This window comes from Lissotriton helveticus, chromosome 2_1 (genome assembly GCF_964261635.1).
Source record: "Lissotriton helveticus chromosome 2_1, aLisHel1.1, whole genome shotgun sequence".
Lineage (NCBI taxonomy): Eukaryota > Metazoa > Chordata > Amphibia > Caudata > Salamandridae > Lissotriton > Lissotriton helveticus.
Window position 1 is genome coordinate 198,434,407 of NC_136059.1, and position 20,999 is coordinate 198,455,405.

At 50.4% G+C, this 20,999-nt stretch overlaps 1 protein-coding gene across 5 annotated transcripts in view; it reads left to right on the plus strand.

Annotated features, from left to right (window-relative positions):
• Positions 1-20,999, plus strand: part of UBAP2 (ubiquitin associated protein 2) — a 1,803,012-nt gene that overhangs the window by 1,441,139 nt on the left and 340,874 nt on the right. The window lies entirely within an intron of this gene.

Genomic DNA, 20,999 nt, shown 5'->3' on the forward strand with positions numbered 1-20,999 from the left:
AATTTGGAAGATAACTTGGAATACAAGTTGAATTTCCCTCAGATTGGTAAACTCAGATCACGCTAACTAGTAAAACAGTTGATCCTCATACTGACTAGCACAGGAATACATTCTGAAAAGTCGGTTCAGTCTGGTCAGCTTCGCAAAATTGAAAAGAAAATAGTCTAAGATCCATTTTGACTTGTACCATTATGACAAACATATCAGATAAGACAAAGAAAAACTAATGAATCCCACAGACATTTTTACTGCTCCAGGTACATTTTGGTGAAACAGAAGAACCTTTAGATGATAACTCAATAGAAATGCCTATGATTTACAAAATACCACTGGAAGAAACTGTGAAGGACATACAAATGCATTAGCCAATGTTAAGAAGTCCACTGGGCGAGAGGTAATGGATGTTTTTAGAATCAGAGTTGGTATGTTTGCAAGAAATGGAAGCTTAGCATAGCTACAATTGGAGGATTTGTAGGCAATCAGAATGAGGCAGAAACACAGCTTTATCATTTTGTTTAGAAGTTAAAACCTCTGATAGTTCTTTTCATATCATTACTTAACACTAGAAACAAATTAATTTATACTTATTTTATTTTTATTTAGGAAGTTTTCTATAGCGCTGTCAAGACCCGGAGGTAGCAGAGCGCTTTACAGTAATAGAATGACAAAAATCTGTATAAACATATACATAACATAAACATGAACTTGACCATAACATATGTAAGGTATAAGCATTCAATGAGTGACATTGTAAGCGGAACATGGGTGAGTTGCCGAGCTTCTTTGGTTATGGGATTCACTGTAGTCACACAGTTCAGGGGTTGCTTGCTGACCCCGGTTATCCACAGCCAAGGGAGCGAATCAGGAACAAGGATTTGAGTTGCCTTTTGAATTCCACAAAAGAAGGAATAGTTCTGATGTGCGGGGGGATGGAGTTCCAGATTTTGGGGGCGTTTCCAGTGAAGGAGCAGTCCGCTGTTGTTTTCTTTCTGGTTTTGGGTAGGATGAGCTTCTCAGATTCCTGGCTTGGCCTGCTTTTTTTGAGTTTATTTGCCAGGTATTCGGGTTTGCTGGTATGGAGGGCTTTGTGGGTTAGGCAGGCCGTTCTGAAGTTACTACGCATTTCTACTGGGAGCCATTCGAGTTCCTTGAGTGCTGGGGAGATGTGATCTGATTTTTTGATGCCGGTAATCATTCTAGCTGCAGCATGTAGTGTTGTTTTGATCGGTGCCAAGTTCGATTTCGGGATGCCTGTTCGCATTGCGTTCCCATAGTCTAGTCTTGATAGTACCAGAGATTGAGTGGCCAGTTTGAGATCCTTGTTAGGAATGTAGGGTTTGATCTTGTTCAACAGTCTGAGGTTAAAGAAAGCACCTTTGGCTGCATTCTTGATTGTGTTTTACCATGTTTAGTTTGGGGTCTATGATGATGCCAAGAGATTTAACAGAGTTGGCTAGAGTAAGATTTCCTTTAAGCGCATCGATTGCTTTTAGCCATTCGGTGATTTGAGGGTTGTCTTCCTTGTTCGAGATGAGGAGTGTCTCAGTTTTGTCTGGATTCAGTTTCAAGTGATTGTCAGCCATTGTTGAACATCTTTCAGGACATCATTTAGTCTATGTATGTCATTGAGAGAGGAAGTTTCCAGATAGATTTGTGTATCGTCCGCGTAGAGGTGAAAGCGGATGTTGGCTTTTCTGAGTAGCTTGGAGAGTGGTTCCATACAGATGTTAAAAAGCTGAGGCGAGAGCACCGAACCTTGGGGGACGCCCTTATTGACCTGTTGGATTTCAGAGGTGAAATTCTTGATTTTTATTATTTGTGTTCGGTTGTGTATGAATGAGGAGAACCATTTGAGAACTACTTCGCCGAGGCAAGCTCTTTCTAGAAGAGCCTTGGTGAGGAGTTTGTGATCCACCGTATCGAATGCTGCAGAAAGGTCAAGGAGAATGAGGAGGCAGCATTTGTCTGAATCCAGAGATCCGTGGATATCGTCAATGATGGTCAGCATCGCGGTTTCTGTGCTGCATCCTTGTCTGAAGCCAGACTGGAGGGGGTCTAGGAGATTAATGTTGTCCAGATGATGAGTCGGTTGCAGGAGTACACAGCGTTCCAATGTTTTGGCTAGTAGAGGGAGGTTAGATATTGGTCTGAAGTTGTTCAGGTCTGTTGAGTCAAGACCTGGTTTTTTCAGCAGGGGGGTAACTTGCCCAATTTTTAGGCAGTCAGGGACCACTCTGTTTTTTAGCGAGCTGTTTATGATGTTGCCCCATATAGGTGCAAGAGAGTGTTTCATTTTCATGATTAGTGAGGGAGGGATGGGGTCAGAGATATGAGCTGATGGTTTGGAGGACGAGATCAGCGAAATTATCTCTGCGTCTGGGACGGGGCGGAAGCTAAGCCCGGGGGTGCTCAAAGAACCTGGAGAGAGAGCCTGAGGAGCAGCCGAACTGGTCTTCTTGGGGTGTGAATTGTTGGGGTCAAGTAAAAGTTCAATTTTTGTGATCTTTTCGTTGAAGAAGTGGGCGAAATTGTCGCAAAGATCTTTGGACGCTAGCACAGAAGAAGACAGTGGTTTGGACATTTGTTGCCTGATGATGCTGTAAAGTTCCTTCGGTCTATTTTTGGCTTTGTCCAGTGCCTCGCGGAAGAAGCTGGATTTTTTGTTTTTGATGTGGTTGTTGTATTTCCTTCGGGCTGCTTTTCAGTTGATCACAAAGGATGGCCGTTGGGTTGTTTCTCCACTTTCTTTCCTTGGCTCTTAGAGTTCTCCTTTCTGCGTTGAGGTTAGCGTTGAACCACGTTCTGGAAGGCATAACTCTGCTTCTTTTGAGCTTTTGTGGCACAAGTTTGTCGAGTATGGACACTAGCTCGGAGTTGTAGCAGTCGATGAGCTCATTGGTGGAAAGGTGCGCTTTGTTGGCCGGAAGAGAGCTTAACTGATCATCCAGGATATCCAGGGGTATTTGAAAGAGGTTTCTTGTCCATTTGGGGGGTCTTGGGGGGGGTTTATGTGAGGTAATGGGGTGATTGATATGAAAGAGGATCATGTGGTGGGCTGGATAGCGATTGGATTAGGGAATTGTGTGTCATTCCAGCGAAGATTCAGATCCCCAAGAATTAGGTTATTGGAGTCACCGAGTGCGCCTTGTGCAATCAGGTCGGAATGTTGTTCTCCAAAAGGGTTGTTTTTACCTGGGGGTGGTAGAGCAGGTGACACCGTAGAGAGTCTTTGTCATTGGTCTTGATGGTGGATAGGCATTCGAATGTCTTATTTAGCCAGGTCTCTGTGAGGATCGCAATGTCAATATCGTGAGTGAGGATGGCTTCAGCTAGTTCTGTTGCGTGCAGTGAGGCCGATCTACAGTTGATTAGCAAGCAATTGGAGAATTGCTCCTGATTGCTGGCCGATTTATCTTTGATCTCCCTTGGTATGGCGGTGAGGACCGGGTATCTCTGAGGTTTAGTGCTGGGAGGGACTTTCCGGTGACCTGTGATTACTTGGATTTTGGATTTGGGAGAATCTAAGGCGGGGGTGTTGTATGTGGCGGCTAGTAGGGCTGCTTCGCTGTCTGACATAGGTGCTGCTGATCTTAAAGGCCTTGAAGTCAAGTGTTTTGTGTCTGATAGGGGGTTTGGAGGAGTGTGGGAAGGAGTATGAGTCTTGGACCTAGGGAAGGGGTCTCCGGTTTTTGCAGTCTGCTGTAGGCAGGATTCCGAGATCTTGAGGGGGGGATAGTGAAGCTGGGTACTAGAAGTTTCTGTGGGCCTAGGAGAGCTGTTAGCGTTGCCGGAGTGATCCGTCAGCGGGGGGCATTTGGAGGGTCTGCGGGCTATACCTAGGTTAGAAAGGATCTCCAGTAGGCCCTGGGTGATTGTGACAATCTGGTTTTCGAGAGCCGCGAGGCGTTGTGACAGAGTTGAGGGAGGGGATGGGGGTATCTGGGGTAGCGCCAGGTGTGTTGTGGTTCCGGTTGGGGGGTTGAGGGGTCCGGGGAGAGGACGGGGGAAGGGGAGGGGAAGGTGCAGGGGTGGACTTTGAGTGACTGTGAGCTGGGATGGGACTCGAGGGGAGGGGTGTTCCTGAAGGCGGAGGAAGGGGGAGGGGAGGGGAAGGGACAGGGGGAGGCTTTGAATGACTGAGCTGGGATGAGGCTCATGGGATCAGGTTGAGGGATCAGGGTGCGGTTGATGGGATCAGGTTGAGGCATCAGGGGAGAAGGTGGGGGAAGGGGAGGGGAAGGGACAGGGGAGGGCTTTGAGTGACTGTGAGCAGGGATGAGACTCGAGGGGAGGGGGGTTACTGAAGACGGGGAGGGGAAGGGACAGGGGGAGGCTTTGAGTGACTGTGAGTTGGGATGAAGTTCGTGGGGCGTAAGGTTCCTGGAGGCGAGGAAGTATTGTCAGTAGGGGGATGAGGGAGGTGGTAACTGGGGGAGGTGTGGCTGTTGGAAGAGGGGATTGAAGGAGGGGTTGGAGTTTCCTGTTGTGGCTGATTGGTAGTAAATGCCCGTTGTGAGACAACGGGGCGAGGGGGGGCGTAGCAGGCAGGAAAGATATCACGGAGGAGAGGATCATAGTCTTCTCTGTTAGTAGTGAGGGAGGGTGGAGAGGGGGTTGCGGCGTGGTGAGGTAGGGTTGGGGAGGTTGATCTTAATGTGGGGAAAAGGACGTCGAAGGCTTCAAGGTTCTCGTTATTGGCCTGGATAAGGACCGTGCCGTTGGTGTAGATGGTCACCGTAGTGTAGCCTCTACCGACCGATCTAAAAGGGAGTATAGTGGTGAGTTTGCAACTATGGGGAGTGGATGTGGTTTTGGCGATAAATAGTTGCGTTCTGATCACGGAGATCCAGTAATCAGGTCTCTCAGTTTGGAATATAAGGTCCATCTTAGTCGGACCATTTGCAGACGAGTGGTAGATGTCTGTGATTAGGGTTTCCCTATGTTGACGGATAAGTTTCTGTTTGAAAGAGTGTCTCGATTTAGTAGAAAGGAGGGGGGGAAGATGATGGTGAAGGAGTGGGCTGTGGGGTTTCAGGTGGGTAGAAAATACTTGAGGGGAAGGGGAAGGTCGGTCTCGAGCCATCCTGAAGGTACTGAAGGGCGTGAGAGTACCTAGTTTAGTTACGGTGTTGCGCTAGGTGACGCGACTCACCAAGGTTGTATCTGGTGTCCGCGAGCCGGAGAGTCCTTGAAGACAGCCAAATTGTAGACGATCCAGCATCAACTAGAGGATTGCGGGGAGGGCGATGTTGACGGCTGAAGGTGGCTCCGGTACCTGTAAGTTTCACTCTGGAGGTGTCCTGGGGTCACAGGAAGGCAGGGGAGCGTCGATCACGTTAACATGTGATCGGGCGGACAATCCCTGCTTTCCGATAGCGTGAGTCAGGCTGCACTTCCTTGCTTTGAGGTGGGCTAGAAGGTATGGAGCTGAGGCGCCAGCTTTGTTAGAGGGCAGAGTTTGAGCGTTTAAAGCAGTCATAGTGCCCGAGTTGGGCCACAGATTGTGGAAAGGCTAGCGTTACTTCTTTGTTGACTGTTCGACAGGCTACGGTGACGCCCTACCGTGTCTCACGTATCTAACTTGAGCACATGTTCGACTCGTACAAGGAGCGCGCCGGGCCTTTCGGGGCAGTATGTTCCTCATGGTTGGGTCTGGGCAGGACGATCTGTATCTCCTTGGTGCGCTGCAGGTAGGGGGGGGTTAACTGGGGTGCCAGGTGTACTATAGACAGGAGGGCAGGAATCGGGGAGGTCAGGTGTACAAGGGGTGTATTAACAATGTACTCACTGTTGCAGGAGAGACTGGTGCGCAAAGGGGAAATAACACGTGGGCCCCTCGCCCGGTGTGAAACGAGCAATGTACTCACTGTTGCAGGAGACACTGGAGCGCAGAGGGGAAATAACACGTTGCGGGCCCCTAGCCCGGTGTAGGATCCTTAAAAGTGCTTCAGTTTCTTTAGGGGTTTGACGAGGCTTTGGGGAAATAACACGTTGCGGGCCCCTAGCCCGGTGTAGGGTTTAAGCTAGGAGGTGAGAGTATGAGTGCAACTGAATGTTTTCATCTAACAGTGTTAGGCTGCTTGCACTTCAACATTTGTTACTCCGCTAGTTGCGCCTGAGTCCTCCTGCTGTAGTGGCTGTTCCTCCACTCCTTGGTCTGATTGCTTTTTTGTGTTCTCGAAGGTTATCTTTGGTTCTATCCGTCTTGCCCATGGTCGCTGTCCCACTCAGGATTGCGATATGTATGTTATCTGGTCCAGGGCACTGTGGTTCTCCAGGTGGTCTGGTATAACTCCCTTAAGTTTCTCTCTGCCTCCTGCCCCCAACCAATGGCTCCCCTCTCAGGGCCCAGGTCACTTCCTGGTGTCCGGGCGGCCAAGCACGGGTTTACACCCTGTTGTCTCCCTCCAAAAAAGGGCCAATGTATCAGAGCTCTCTAGTAAGAGCTTGTTGTGTAAGCAGCAGTTTCAAGAGAAGAGCACTGTGATCCCATGCACTGCAGATCCCCTGTGTCCCAGGCCATCCGCTCTCCCGTGGCCACAGTCAGTCCTGCCGTGCCTCGCTACCTCAAGCTGAGCTCCAAGCCGGGGCATCAGTTTTGCAAGGCCGAATGTCCCTAGCTGGGGAAAAGCAGGGATCGCTCCTCTCAGCACAGCACTATTCCGTGTTATATTACACCCGGTGTGCTGCAGAAGAGGCACTTCTCCCTTCCTTTGGGATGCGTTTCGCCTCAGCCGATGTGATAGTGCTTTCCGCCGCCTAGCCCCCTCCGGACTCACCAGCACAAAGGGGACGTGCGTGGGGACACCTAGATCGTCTCGCGCCCCGGGGCTCTGCAGACAGTCCCAGCGGCGACCTCTCTGCTACTCCGTGTGGAAAAGTCAGCCCATAACGCACCTGATGCCCAGGCTGCTGGCGCAGGACGCCTCTTGTTCCCATCGTGAACAATTACCAAATAAAGAGACGGGCGCTGGGAGCAGGAAAACAAGAACAGAGTTTTATTTCTCATGAGGAGAGCCTGTCATTTCGGACACTCGCATAGTGTCTTCAGGAGGTGCTCTCTCCTTCCTTCACCCCAGTTTCTCTGAGGCTTCGTCTTTTATACACATGTTTATGATGCACAAACATTCCTTATTACAATAAAGACGCTTTGAAGTAGAAAAAGGCATGCTTGGAATCCCAGCTTCAGGCCTATTCCCATACCAGTCGCTCAGATGTCATCCTCCCCTCCTGAATGTAACAAGAGATTGTGATCTCTCAGCCGGACATTCCTACAGGACACGAGGGCAGGAGGGGATGATCAGATCAAAGGTTGGGCAGGCGATAAGATCGGGCACTTCGGCGGGTGTATCACGGTTTTGTTATGCTGGGCAGAAAAAGGCGAGGCTTGGTCTTAGGACTTGGGACCGGGTCGAAAGGCCAAGTGCAGCTGGGGGGTGGGGGGGTCGTCAGCTGAGGGGAAGGGTGTTCTTGGGAGGAAATGGGGGGTGTGGGTCAAGCAGGAGTGTTACTTCTAGGGCAGGGTCACGCAGAGGGAGAGGGTCTTATGGCCGATGCATGAGCAGTGCGCGCGGGGAGGGGTGCCGGGAACAAACGGGCAGAGAGGCCATGGTGCCTAAAATGGCTGTCGTGTACGTGTGTGCATGGGTCTATGCTGGCGGGATAACAGTCAGTGTTTAGCGATATCCGTTCTGCTTACAACAAGGGGTACAGTGAACACAAATGAACGCCGCTTATGTGCATATACATTGCCGTTTTCAACAGTCGCCGCTTTTTTTACATAAGCTAGTTTATTTCTATACAGTCGATACGATGGGCGGAATGCGGTACATATGATTTTACATTTGTTGGGTTATTCATACAAGTCTAGAGATCGGCATAATACTTAGTCGGGGTCAATCAAGAAAAAGGTTCCGACACATTATAGAATCAGGTTCTGACTTTCTCTCCGGTGACATCAAAATACAGTAAAAAGTGCTCTGATACCTTCGGGTCTTGTCAGTGCTATAAGAGACTTTTGGAAAACTAAATACATGAGTGACCCATGAAACATTTTTTGAAAGCAATCCAAAATGGTTGAGGGAGGAATTCAGTTCGATACAAGCAATTAGTCAAGGGGTGGGTAGAAAGTTCAGGAAGGGGGGGGTCTTCGTCACAGTGTCTTTTTAACAGCGAGCCATCACTGGTAGGCTCTGGTAGTCCGTCTTCTTTCGTTGGCGCTGTTGAGCACCGGCGGTGGAGCTATAGGTCCAGCTCGGATTCATCCTTACGCGTTGCAGGGTGCGATCAGTCCTCTGCTGTTAGATCACAGTCCTGTTTCCTAACTGATCTTCTTAGGGGTGCCTCATGCTGGGCACCTGCGTGTCTTTCTTCTTCCGTATTCTATCTAAATGCTGCTCTTCTTTTCTGAGTCAAAAGTTATGCGAAAAGGGTGATGTTGTTGAATAATCAAGGGAAGAGAGGGCGGAATGGGATCAGATCTTTGAACACACCAAGGGACCAAAGGAGCAAAGGACGACGAGCAGGCAGGCCCATCAGTCGGGCTCAAAAGGGACGGGGACTTCAGGCACGAGTGGGTCAGCAAATCGAGGGCTTCAAGGCAGCCCTTCATTCCTTCACCTGCCGAGTTTGAGAGTGGTGCCTCGTCCCGCGTCTCGTTGCTCTGCGACTCCACCTTTGGTTGCGGTCACATGTGCTTCATGATCTGTGGCCAGGCTGTGCGTCACGTCCAGCTCCTCTCCTCCGGTGATTGTATCTTTGAATGGGTACAAAACAAGTTTTAGAAAAACTGGCAGGAGAAGACATTTATACATCTCAATTCCGTCCCCAATCCTAAGTAGGTGGGGGATAGGTTCATCAGTCCCAGTCAGAAGTCATCACTTATGGAGTATGTAGGAGGGCATTTCCACTGAATTCGTAAGCCTATTTGGCGTTCATTCGTGACGTACGTGGAGAGAAATCGGACTCCCATTGACAGTGTATTCTATCAAACTCGAAATCGAGTCCTTAGGTAGAGACTCGCCTTTTTTCTTTTTAACCCAAGTACTGACAATCTTACATTTCCCTTCGGGGTCGGCAAACTCTTGCAAGCTGGGGTGTTATCATCATGAGAGGGGGGCAGAGGTTAAACATGCTTTTCTTGGGGAGCGACGGTTAATCAAGGTCATCAATTACGTTTCGGGGATAGCTGATATGGATCCGGGGTCAATCGGGAGAAGCGAGGACGCTTTGGACAGGGAGCTGGGGTCAATCGGGAGAAGCGAGGACGCTTTGGACAGGGAGCTGGGGTCAATCGGGAGAAGCGAGGACACTTTGGACAGGGAGCTGGGGTCAATCGGGAGAAGCGAGGACGCTTTGGACATCCGTACTTAAGTGCAGAGGGGTGAGGCAATCTGGGCATTGGGGATTGCATTTCTAACAAACCGAAAAACAGAAGACCATTGACGTTATAGTCCCCCTATAAAAAGGCCAGATTAGGGGACATCAGTCGTCTTACCTGTCCTTTCTTTCATTACCAACTCGGGTTCTATCGTTTTGCAGAAAGGAGAGGTAGTAATATGGCAAGTTACAATCGTTTTAGTTCCTGTCAATTTTGCCGAACACCTTTGTGTTCGAAGAGACCCAATTAGGTTTGTGCCGGTGGGGCACAACGTTACCACACAAGGGAGGAGGGAACAGGGGGACCCTCAGAGAGAGAGCGAGAGAGAGAGAGAGAGAGAGAGAGTCGTCCGCACTCTAAACGAACCATTCGGTACACGTATGACATGGAGAGAGAGAGAGAAAGAGAAACGTGTACAATAATGGGCCATTCAGTGCGCACACAACACAGAACAGCAGGGGTCAAGTAATACGGAAACACAGGCAGAGGGACGACGTAGATCCATACATTACGTACACACAAACTCAGGCGGGGGAGACAGTACATGTATTATTTACAAAAATCCAAGACAAAACATAGAACAGTTATTGGCCAAAATGATCTCTTCCTGTATGCTGCGCATCCTTAGCATCCTAAGCTCTTTTTACCTTTTTCTTCTCTTTTATCGTCGGCTGCCTTCACTGGTGGCTTTGGTTGCATACACTTATATGCCTTTGGCAATTGGTCAAGAACTAACCTGGTCGGGCTAATGCTCACGGTGGGCTGAGGCAACAGTGGGTGTCAGTTGGGAGAACAATAGGGCAGCTTTGAGTTTCATGTCTATGAGGGTGCGAAAAGGATGTAGTAGATTTTAAATACTGGCAACATTCCTAGTCCTCCAAGCGGAGGGTACTTGGGTAAACCTCACCTCGGAATATTCCTTAAACTTTCCCTATTTAGTTAAACGTAGGAATTTATTCATTAGTGCACGTCATTCTTGGTTGTATTATTCGGGGTGCCAAGCGAAGTCATATTTTGTAGTTTCCGCTTCAGGCTGTCCTCCCAAGCGCTAAGTTCAGGGAGAGAAATAGTCATTGTTCGCTCGTCGTGTGTAGGTACCATAATCGAACCCCTTTTTCCCATCTTTGTCCGCTAGATCACCATTTTCTTTTTCGTACTTTAATCGACGTTCTGATGTGACCTGCAGAAAGAGGGAAAAAGAAGGGGGGCGGGGGCAGCATTTTAAAAACACATCAGCGCGCATAAATTCGAAAAGGCTTTTACTTACTACATACTCGAGCTATCTCCACTGGACGCAGTCCCTGCCAACTTGGCGTTTAAGCCCAGGTGGACCATTTAGTGTGGGAGAGATGATTATCGAAGCCTGTGGATAGCATAGGTCGCCCAAGTGTGGTATTACGGATCGTGCGCAGGGGGGGGGTCAGAACAAAGGGCAGTCGGTGCAACGTGGGGGGCGAGCTCGTGCTCTCCTTTGAGGAAAAGTGATAACCTACAGTGGTACGGGGTCGTTTGTCGTTCGTACCAGGGGGGGGGGGGGGTCAGGTGGCACTCCTTCGGGGCGACTTAGGGGCATTTTTAAAACAACTTTCCTGATACAGGTAGCATATAAAGTATAGGCTAAATACCAAGATCTTTAGCGGTTGCTTTAGGCTGTACAAAAATGCAAAACACATACAACAAAAACCTGGACCGTTCATATTTGCAATATTTCTGCGTACTATACTTTTTAACCCTTAACTAATCGAGCTGAGCCATTTCACCTGTAATTTAGTTATATCGGAAATAGTGGTCATTTATTCGAAACTTACCAATTTACGCGTGACAACTACGTTTGCTTTTTCCAAAAAATCTTTAATAAAAATGTCGGTGCATAAATACGGGCCTACAACCCCGTGGGCCGGCCACGGAGCAGGCTGGAACTGTACATGTGGGGATACTTATTAGTGGAAAACCTAATGGAGTCGGTGGTCGTTGATTTCATAATAAAAAGTGCGACAAGTACAATAAAATCATATCGAAACTTCAGTGTGAGCGAGTATTATAAGTGTTGAAATTCGAACTTTCAACAATCATGATGCGCCAAAACTTAACAACAATTCATTGTCCGAATGTTCAATCAGTACCCATCTCATGTCAATTCATTGTCCGAACACATAATCAGTACCCATCCCATATCAATTCATTGTGTTTTAAAAAAAACTGCATACATATCTCATGACACCAAGGCTGAGCAATCGGGGTGCAACAAGGAATTGAAAGTTTCATTTGTACCAGCGCCATTTTGGGTGCAGCCATGCAGATCCAGGCATAGTCAAAATCTCCACCAACTCGTGGTTGGCCCAGAGCCTCTTTCGGCAGTCCAAAAGTTCCGTTAAGAAAGGATCGGCGGTATGAACCATCAGTCAAAGGGGGAGGGAGGCAACAATTTTTTCTACCGGGTCATACTGGGTTTTCACCGGAACTGATCCGAACTGTAGTCTGCAGGATTTTAGTCATTCAAACTGAGGCTGGCGCCAGCATGGGAGCGCCGACGTCTCGCGGCTACATTTTCATCGTTCCGCGGGCAATCATGGCAGTCATTCCCCATCGGGGATGTCTGCGGGGGTCGGGGGCCCCCGTGGCTCCTATAGAATCTTCAAAGTCGAGGAGAACACTTTTGATTGTGGGACTCATTTCTTAATCAACAAGCAACCGAGCCATCTCTTCACGCCTGGCCCGCTCCTGCAGGGTCGACCGCCATTTTACGAGTGGACGAACCCTCGTCGGGTGAGTGGAGCGTTGGGGGTGCCGCTGGGGGCCTCCACCTGGGGAGGTGGGAGAGGCTCGTTCGCGCCGCCTTTCCCTCCCAGCGCACCCCACGCCGTTTTTCTCGGCGTTAATATTCATGATGGCCGGACCAGGCGATGAGAGGGGGGGGGGTCGGAGGCATAGGCAAGACATCCCGCCCCCCGGTGGCCTGCAAGGCGCCGCTTCAGGGCCGAACGGGGAGCTTCTACCAAGCCGTGGCTGGACCAGGAGATATGAGGGGGGGGTCGGTGGCATGAGCAAGACATCCCCCCCGTGTTGTCGCAGCCATTATTGAAGAAAGAAGAGGGGACGCCCGGATCCCGTCGGCCTCGGCTCCTCTTCTGGCCCACTTTATGCGACGACCTCCCCGGCCGACGGCTGGCAGCAGGACCCGCCCTACACGTGCCGAAGATCTCGTCTTCCGGATGGGCGTAGCCGCGGACCTGTTGCACTTCGGGAGTTTCCAGAATGGGGGTAGGTATCTGCTGACTTGTATCTATCTCATGTTACCGTTATTGGGGCGTGGCAGGCGGGACAGACATGTTGGGAGCAGTGAGAGGTGGCGAAGCCTAGTTGCCTCGTGGCCGTCGCGATGTCAAGCTTGGCTTCTCTCACCATTTTCATGTTTCTTATTACGGGCTTATTTCTAACGTTTCTTATTTCTAGCGAAATCATGTGTTTTATCGTGAGCTTATTTCTAACGTTTTCCTATTTGTGGCGAAATCAAAAAACTCATCAGTGGCCTACTGATTTTGCTTTCTTATTTCTTTCTCTCTTTTTTTCCTTTTTTTTTTTTTTTTTCTTCTTTCTAGCGTGTTTCATGCTAAAGTTTCTGTTAACAGGATACGGTGATTACTTCGTTATTGTTGCATATGTCCTTTTTATTAGGGGTGCCCTCCGGTTGAGCCAGATGACCTACCTCTAATAAATGGTCCGGGTGGAACTAGTTTACCAATCAGTGGGGAGTAGATAGGCACGAAAGATTTACAACGGAGGACAAAGGTCCGCATTACCTACCCTTCATTACTTGCAAAGACTAGACAGAACATTTCTATTCCACGTTATTTGCAAACAGAGAATGCCTCAAAAAGAACTATTCCTTGAACAATAAATGTCCAGACAATCAATCAATCAGTGGGGAGAAAAACAGGCATGACGGATTACAACGGGACAAAAATCTGCATTACCTATCCTTCACTATCTGCAAAGGGGGCAGAATATTTCTATTCTTCCCTGTTTGTAGACAGGGAATATCTCACAGAGCAATAATCGATAAAAATCGATAACAAACAATCAGTGGGGAGAAAGATAGGCATGACGGATTACAATGGGGGACAAACGTCTGCATTACCTATCCTTCACTATCTGCAAAGAGAGAGGAACGTTCCTATTCATCGCTGTTTGTAAATAGAGAATGTCTCAAAGAGAACCAATACTTAAAGTACAATCAATCAATCAATCAGATGGATAAAGCCATCCTACCAATCGGACGTAAAGACGTCCTACTTAACCTTACCGGGACCGGACCGCGTGGGCAATTCTTCGCCTTCCCTTTTCCAGCGCCCAATCGTTCTTTCTCCATGTTTTTACCGCAGCATTCCTGTGGGATTCCAGTCAGGACAGTAGGTCACTTGAGAGAGGTCCGTTCGGAATCGGTGAAGTTCATTCAATCGGCAGCCGGACGAGGGCCCTCTCAAGGCAGGTATACTCCAATCATTTAGATGTTCACCCCATCGTCTGGACCTCTCTTACCGGACCTTATGTCGCTGATGGACCCCGCGTTGGGACGCCAATTGTGGAAAAGTCAGCCCATAACGCACCTGATGCCCAGGCTGCTGGCGCAGGACGCCTCTTAGTTCCCATCGTGAACAATTACCAAATAAAGAGACGGGCGCTGGAAGCAGGAAAACAAGAACATAGTTTTATTTCTCATGAGGAGAGCCTGTCATTTCGGACACTCGCATAGTGTCTTCAGGAGGTGCTCTCTCCTTCCTTCACCCCAGTTTCTCTGAGGCTTCGTCTTTTATACACATGTTTATGATGCACAAACATTCCTTATTACAATAAAGACGCTTTGAAGTAGAAAAAGGCATGCTTGGAATCCCAGCTTCAGGCCTATTCCCATACCAGTCGCTCAGATGTCATCCTCCCCTCCTGAATGTAACAAGAGATTGTGATCTCTCAGCCGGACATTCCTACAGGACACGAGGGCAGGAGGGGATGATCAGATCAAAGGTTGGGCAGGCGATAAGATCGGGCACTTCGGCTGGTGTATCACGGTTTTGTTATGCTGGGCAGGAAAGGGGGGGGGGGTACATCCACGAGGCTTGGTCTTAGGACTTGGGACCGGGTCGAAAGGCCAAGTGCAGCTGGGGGGGGGGGGTCGTCAGCTGAGGGGAAGGGTGTTCTTGGGAGGAAATGGGGGGTGTGGGTCAAGTAGGAGTGTTACTTCTAGGGCAGGGTCACGCAGAGGGAGAGGGTCTTATGGCCGATGCATGAGCAGTGCGCGCGGGGAGGGGTGCCGGGAACAAACGGGCAGAGAGGCCATGGTGCCTAAAATGGCTGTCGTGTACGTGTGTGCATGGGTCTATGCTGGCGGGATAACACAGTCAGTGTTTAGCGATATCCGTTCTGCTTACAACAAAGGGTACAGTGAACACAAAGGAACGCCGCTTATGTGCATATACATTGCCGTTTTCAACATCCGCACCTCAAGCGTCTCCTGTCTCCCCCTCGCTATTTAAATGGGAGCTGCTCCAGTGTCTTCACACAACCGCTGCGGGGCTTACCTCCTCTCCGCTGGCCGCTCTGTCAGTTTCGATATAACGCCCAGAAGAGAGAACTCAAAGCCCAAAAGGTTATTACAGTGGACCCATTGATGCTTCAAATAAATACATTCAATATTTGATTATTAGTTGGCAGAGAGTAGGAATCGCCAGGTTTTTAGCCTGGCCCACTAAGACTAGCTCTCATGTAGCTCAGAATAAAGCATTTGAAATGTAAATTGGGAACTAATTGTGAGGACATCACCAATAAACAAGGTCATGACAACTCCTGCGGAAGTCACGGGAGGTCGCCGGGGCTCGGGCCGCATCCCCGAGCCCCTCTCGGTCCTTTGACAAGGTGGTCCTGTCTAAGGCTGAGATGATGCCGCTACGGCGCCGTCAGCAGCTGGACCGTGCAGAGCCACAGGGGTCGGTGGACCCTCTTCGTTCCATTCCGCTGCAGAGTGAGGGTCCCTCTCCGGGCCCCTCTCCCTCCCCACGGGCGGCTGCCTCAACGGAGGGCGAGTCTAAGGTTGAATCATCCCTGGCACCGCCTCACGGGTTGCCGAGCGATCTACCCCTCATTTTGGGCAGTGGCTGGTGGTGGGCTTCGTGTCACTCCCCAGGCCAGTCTCGTTCCCCCACACAGGTGGCTACCTCGGCGGGGGTTGGGTCGGTTCGACTCCAGCTCCACTCCGGTCCCCACTCTGGTGCGGGGGAACTTGGAGGAACATTGTCCGACGACGCCGGATGGTGCCGACAACCTGCCTCAGGCAGCAGACGCTACGGCTCCGCGCAGGGATCATACGGCGGATTTGTCTTTGGATGCTCCTTCTCCGGAGGCAGGCTGTATATTGGTGTCCTCCTCCCCGGAGACTGGTCGCCGTGTGGTGTCTTTTTCACCAGCAGAACAAGTAAATGCTTCGAAAGTTCTTCTTTTTATTGAATTCTTTGAAAAGAACACTGGCACACAGCCAACGCGTTTCGTTTCCCAGTGGAACTTCGTCGGGCTTATAATAAATGAAGTTTCAGTAACCACGATCCCACAAGCTGATTTGCAAATATCAAGTGCACCCAGACCAGTGTGACCTGTCACCATTAACTATTTTTGGTGGGTGGAAGGCATCCCATAGGCGTGCCAGCAGGATAACAACTTGTAACGGGACCCCCCCCCCCCTCATCCTCCCGTCCCGCCCCACCCCTCACCCCCTCAAAAAAACAGAACGACCTTGATATTTGCAAATCAGCTTGTGGGCTCTACTAGTTGATTCGCTGTCAGGCGCTTAATAAGCCTTAATCTAATTAAATCCTAAAGAGTTGGAATTCCCTTTTGAATTCTACAGAGTCTCATCATTTAACTAGGGCGACGTGAATTAGTCATGTATCTCCATTGACATATCCATGAGTTATTACGAAATTAATCATCCCTCTGGTTACTGAACCGTCATATATTATAAGCCCTGACGAAGTTCCTGCGGCACAGGGAAACGGAACGCGTTTGCTGTGTGCCGGTGTTCTTGTCAAAGAATTCAATAAAAAGAACTTTCGAAGCATTTGCCCTGACTTCTATGTAGTGCACCTTCCTCTGGTCTTGAATTCTTAATGTAAATAGGCATCTTTCAGCAGCAGATGTAGGAAGTTGTTGCACTCAGTCTGAAATGTTGAGACTAAAAGAGCGAAGGTGCTTGACCGTGGTCTGCTGCTGTGTTCGTGTGTCTTTCTTTTTCACTGGTGTCGAAGGGCGGCGCCCCGCCCTTCCTGAGGCAGGTGTTCGTCGGAAGTGCGGCAGGTCCCTCATTCTTCGGCTCCTTCTTACTTCCAGGTCTGACCCTTGCCAGTCCCGCTTGGCCGTGGGGACGGCCGCCTTAGTGTGCAGTAGTCACCCACGGAGGAGCTGCTTTCCTTGCCGCGGAGCCCTACGGAGCCGAGCGCGGCCTTCGCTCACGCGGTGTCCACGGCTGTGGGCATCCTGCGTGTGTTTGACCCGGTGGCTCACTTTCTGGAGGACCATCTACTGGAGGTCCTCCACCAAGGCTCTGGCGGGAGAGAAATATTACTTCCCTTTGAAGGTTCCCTCCTTTCTTCCTTGGCGGGGGATTGGAGGCGTCCTGGCTCAGGGGACCCGGTGCCTCAACATCTTCGCACCGGCATCTCCCGGTGCTGCGTGACCCGGCGGGCCTTTCCCTCCACCCCTCTGCCTCCAGTCCTCTTTTGCGGACTGCTGTTCCCTCCCTGCCGCCGCTGTTGTCTCCGCCATCCCGAGAGGCCCACTGGCTGGACTCTTGAGGGTGCAACATGTGCGCCTTGACCAGCGCTGCTCTGCAGGCCCTGAACACCTTGTGTGTGCTGGCTCGGGCCTCCTCCTGTTTGTGGGACTTGGCTGAGTCTCTGGGTTCCGCAGCGTCCCAGGAGGGTGGTCAAGTGGACTTGAGGCATGATGCGTTGGATGGCCGTGAGCTTGCAGCGTTTATTCTCCACTCCGCTCTGGACATCTGAGGTACTGGGCCGGGCCATGGCTTCCTCAGTCGTTCTCAGTCGCCATGCTTGGCTTCGGGATAGAGTATTCCCTGAGAATATTCGAGAGCGACTGAGTCCGCCATCCAGAAGCTCTTGGCAGGGCTCCGTCCTCCCCATCCGCCTTATCGTCATCCTCCTCTGTCCCCTCCTCAGTGACTCCTGAGTCGGGTTAATTCTGTGCCTTCTTAGGCTGTTTGTTCTGGCTGTGGAGGGGGTTTTCTGGCCTTTTGCGTCCTTCCTTGAGACTTTGGCTGCTGGACGGCCCTTTTTTTGATTGTGTGTGTTGGAATTGTTGCGCAGACTTGGCCCTGAGATTAGGCCTTCTGCTTGCTTGGGCTGCTTGTCAAGCCTTTCGCTGGGTTTTTTTTTTCCCGTGACTCTTTTGTTTGTTCCTCTGCTGCAGAAGTGCTTTCGAAGAGGGTACCCTAGGTGGGGTAGTGGTAGCTGTCATATGGCTTGCGCTCTGCTAGGGGGTTCTGGTCGCTTTCGGGTACCCGTTCTCCATGGCGTTGCTTTTGCTTCCTGAGGTCATGTGCGCGGCCACTCGTGGTGGTGTGCCCGGGCATCTCCTCTCCCTACTTCTGCCCTGAGGTCTGGGATGATCCTGTGTTCTCCCTTGCCGGGTACTTGGCCTCAGGCTGTTCTAATTGCTTTTGGCGGCTTTGACTGCCGGCGCTGTTCTGGCTGGTAAGTCGCTCTCCATCTGGAGTGGGTTCACCTTCTTTTCCCTAGTTTCCTTGGGTCCTCTAGGCGGCAGTTGGTTGCCTGGTAGGGGAGTGTGGGGTTTCAGCCTCTCCGACCTTGCCCTTGGTACCTCTGCTGTGAGAGTACGGGCCTCTTCGGCTACTTCTTCTTCTCCCCCTACCTGCTCTTGGAGTCTGTGGGTTTCTGCTTGTGGGGGTTGCCATTGCCTGGCAGGGACGAGACCTGTGGATCAGGTCTGGTCCCCTGTGGGGCCCTTTGTTCTGTATTGGCTGGTGGGGTCCTTTCGCAGACCCTCCTTCCCAAGGGTATTGCTCGGGTATCTATTCTACGTGAAGGAATCCGCGGCTAGTAGTCTTTTTTTGATGGATACATCTGCCAGTGGATTCCTCACCTTGTGAATATCCCCTGTGCCAGCAGCATTCGGAAACTTTTGTAGCTCTCCACGCCGACGAGGACGACGTCACAAAGGCACGGCTTCGCTCGCAACCTCGCTGACGTCACCGGAACCATAGTAGAGCCTCGTCGGTGTGATGACGTCTGTTCCCTTTTTTCCGCGCAGTCGACGTTAACGGTTTTTTGGGACTCTCCGTAGTTGTATTGCTACTTTGTGTTTTCTAGCTTGTATCCTGTTCTCTTTTGTTTCTCTTTTCAAAAGATGTCGTCGAAAGTCAGGATTCAAGCCATGCAGGGAGTGCGGTGGACACATGTCCATAACCGATCCTCACGACGATTGCATATGGTGTTTGTCATCGGACCATGACATTGAGGTTTGCGCTTCCTGCAGGAAAATGAACCCGAAGGCTCTGAAAGAAAGGTAAGCCAAGCTGTTCATGGCAAAGATGCGTAAAGAAAAGAGGGGCCGGAGGAGATCCAGGTTGAATTCGGGCTCGAAGTCAACGTCTGGTCATGCTTCAAAACCTAAGAAGCACAAGAAGAAGAAGAGGCATGGCTCTCGACGGTGTTCGGATAAGGAAGAGGCTCAGACGTCGACCTTGAAAATCCATCGACATCGTGAGGACTATGTTTCTCCTTCTCCAGAGAGAGCGACTTCACCGGCGCAGTCGCCGATTCCTTCTCCATCTCTGGAAAATTCTCCGAGCTCCGGTCGAAGAGGTACCTGAATGGCCGTCGACTCCTATGGATCCACCGTCGGCGCCGGCAGGCCCGAGTCCGGTGATGCCTGAGCGTATTCCAGCCGAGTACCCTCCTTTTCCTGGTCCAGGTCAAGACCCATCGCCTTATCTTAGTGCTATGTATGGTGTCTTTGTGAGGGCAATGTACCCCTCTGGTGCACCTTCGGGCCCCATGGGTCCTATGGCTTTCAATTTGTGGGTTCCTCAAGCCTATGCTCAGGCTCCCTTTATGCCTTTTCTTCCTGCTGCTCCGTCCTGGCATTTCCCTTAGCCAAGGACTTCGGCGCCGATACCTCCATCGCCGTCAGCTCGACCTCGTTCGACTTGGATCTGGGTTCGACGCCAGTTCGGAATCCATCGGAGCCGCGTACGACTCCGGCGCCGGCCCCAAGGATAAGGTCCAGGCGGGAGGCACAAAGATTGTTGGAGGAACAGCAATATAGGGAGGATGAGATGGAGGAAGGTGAGCTTCAGGAGTCAGAGGACTATTTTGAAGACTTAAGAGTGGCAAGTGGTCTGGATATGTCACCAGAATGGCAACTCTCTCCTCCTTCAGAGGTTCCCTCTAAGTATCTGGCTCCCTACCACCCTGTGATACGTAAAGCTGCTGATCTTTTAGGTCTACAACTCCTGACAACGGAATTTAAATCCAACATTAGAACCTTTACTAACATTCAATGACGCCATCACTGAACCAGTTATGGAGGTGTGGCAAAGGCCCTTTTCGGCTCCGGCAGTCTCAAGATCTGTTGCCAGGGGATACAGGTCGGCTCCAGGAGAACTGGAGTTTCTAACGTCACATCCTTCACCTGAGAGCCTAGTTATCCAGGCTGCCTGTTCAAAGAAATCAACTGGTGCATTTCTGCAAATTCCGGGTGACCGAGTCAAAGAGACTGGATCAGGCTGCTAAAAATGTGTTTTCTTCAGCGTCTGTGATCCTAAAGTCTACTAATTCTACTTGCCTTTTGGGCAGGTACATTCATGCCTTAATGGATTCTGCTAAACTGCTGGCCCCAAAGTTATCGGAGGAGGACAGGAAGAATTTTGATGAGGTCTTGTCTGACACGCAGGCTGCTGCACGACAGGTGATCCAGAGTGGTCTTGATACTGCAGACTCTGTAGCCAGGATAATGGGGTCTTCAGTTGCATCTAGGAGGAGTGCCTGGCTTCTAGAAGAAGTGGCTGCTTAAGTCTTCGGAGTTCTCTCAGGATGTCCAGGTGACTCTTTTGGACCTCTCTTTTGATGGTTCTGGCCTTTTTGGAAAGAAGGCAGATGCAGCTTTAGAAATATTTAAGAAAAGCAAGGCTACAGCCAAGTCCCTGGGTCTGCAGGCACAGCCTAGGGGTTCCACTTATAGAAAGTACAGAGGCTTTGGGAGGTCGTCCTTTCGGACCTACAAACAGCCTCAGCAGCAGCAGAACGCCCTACATAAGTCATATAGGGACAGAAACAGAGGTCGCCCACGAGGTCGTCAGCCCTCCTCCTCCTCCTCCTCTACCTCTCCCCCTCTTACCACAGCAAAGCAGCCCTAGATCCACCATTCTGGATCATGTTGGTCCTGTGGGGGGGCGGCTTACTCATTCTTTACAAGATTGGGAATCGGTCAATACAGACCTTAGGGTTCTCAATCTTGTGGAGAATGGGTATGCTCTTCCCTTTCGGGAATTCCCTCCAAATGACCCTCCTTGTCAAGGGGTTTGCTTGGAGGACCA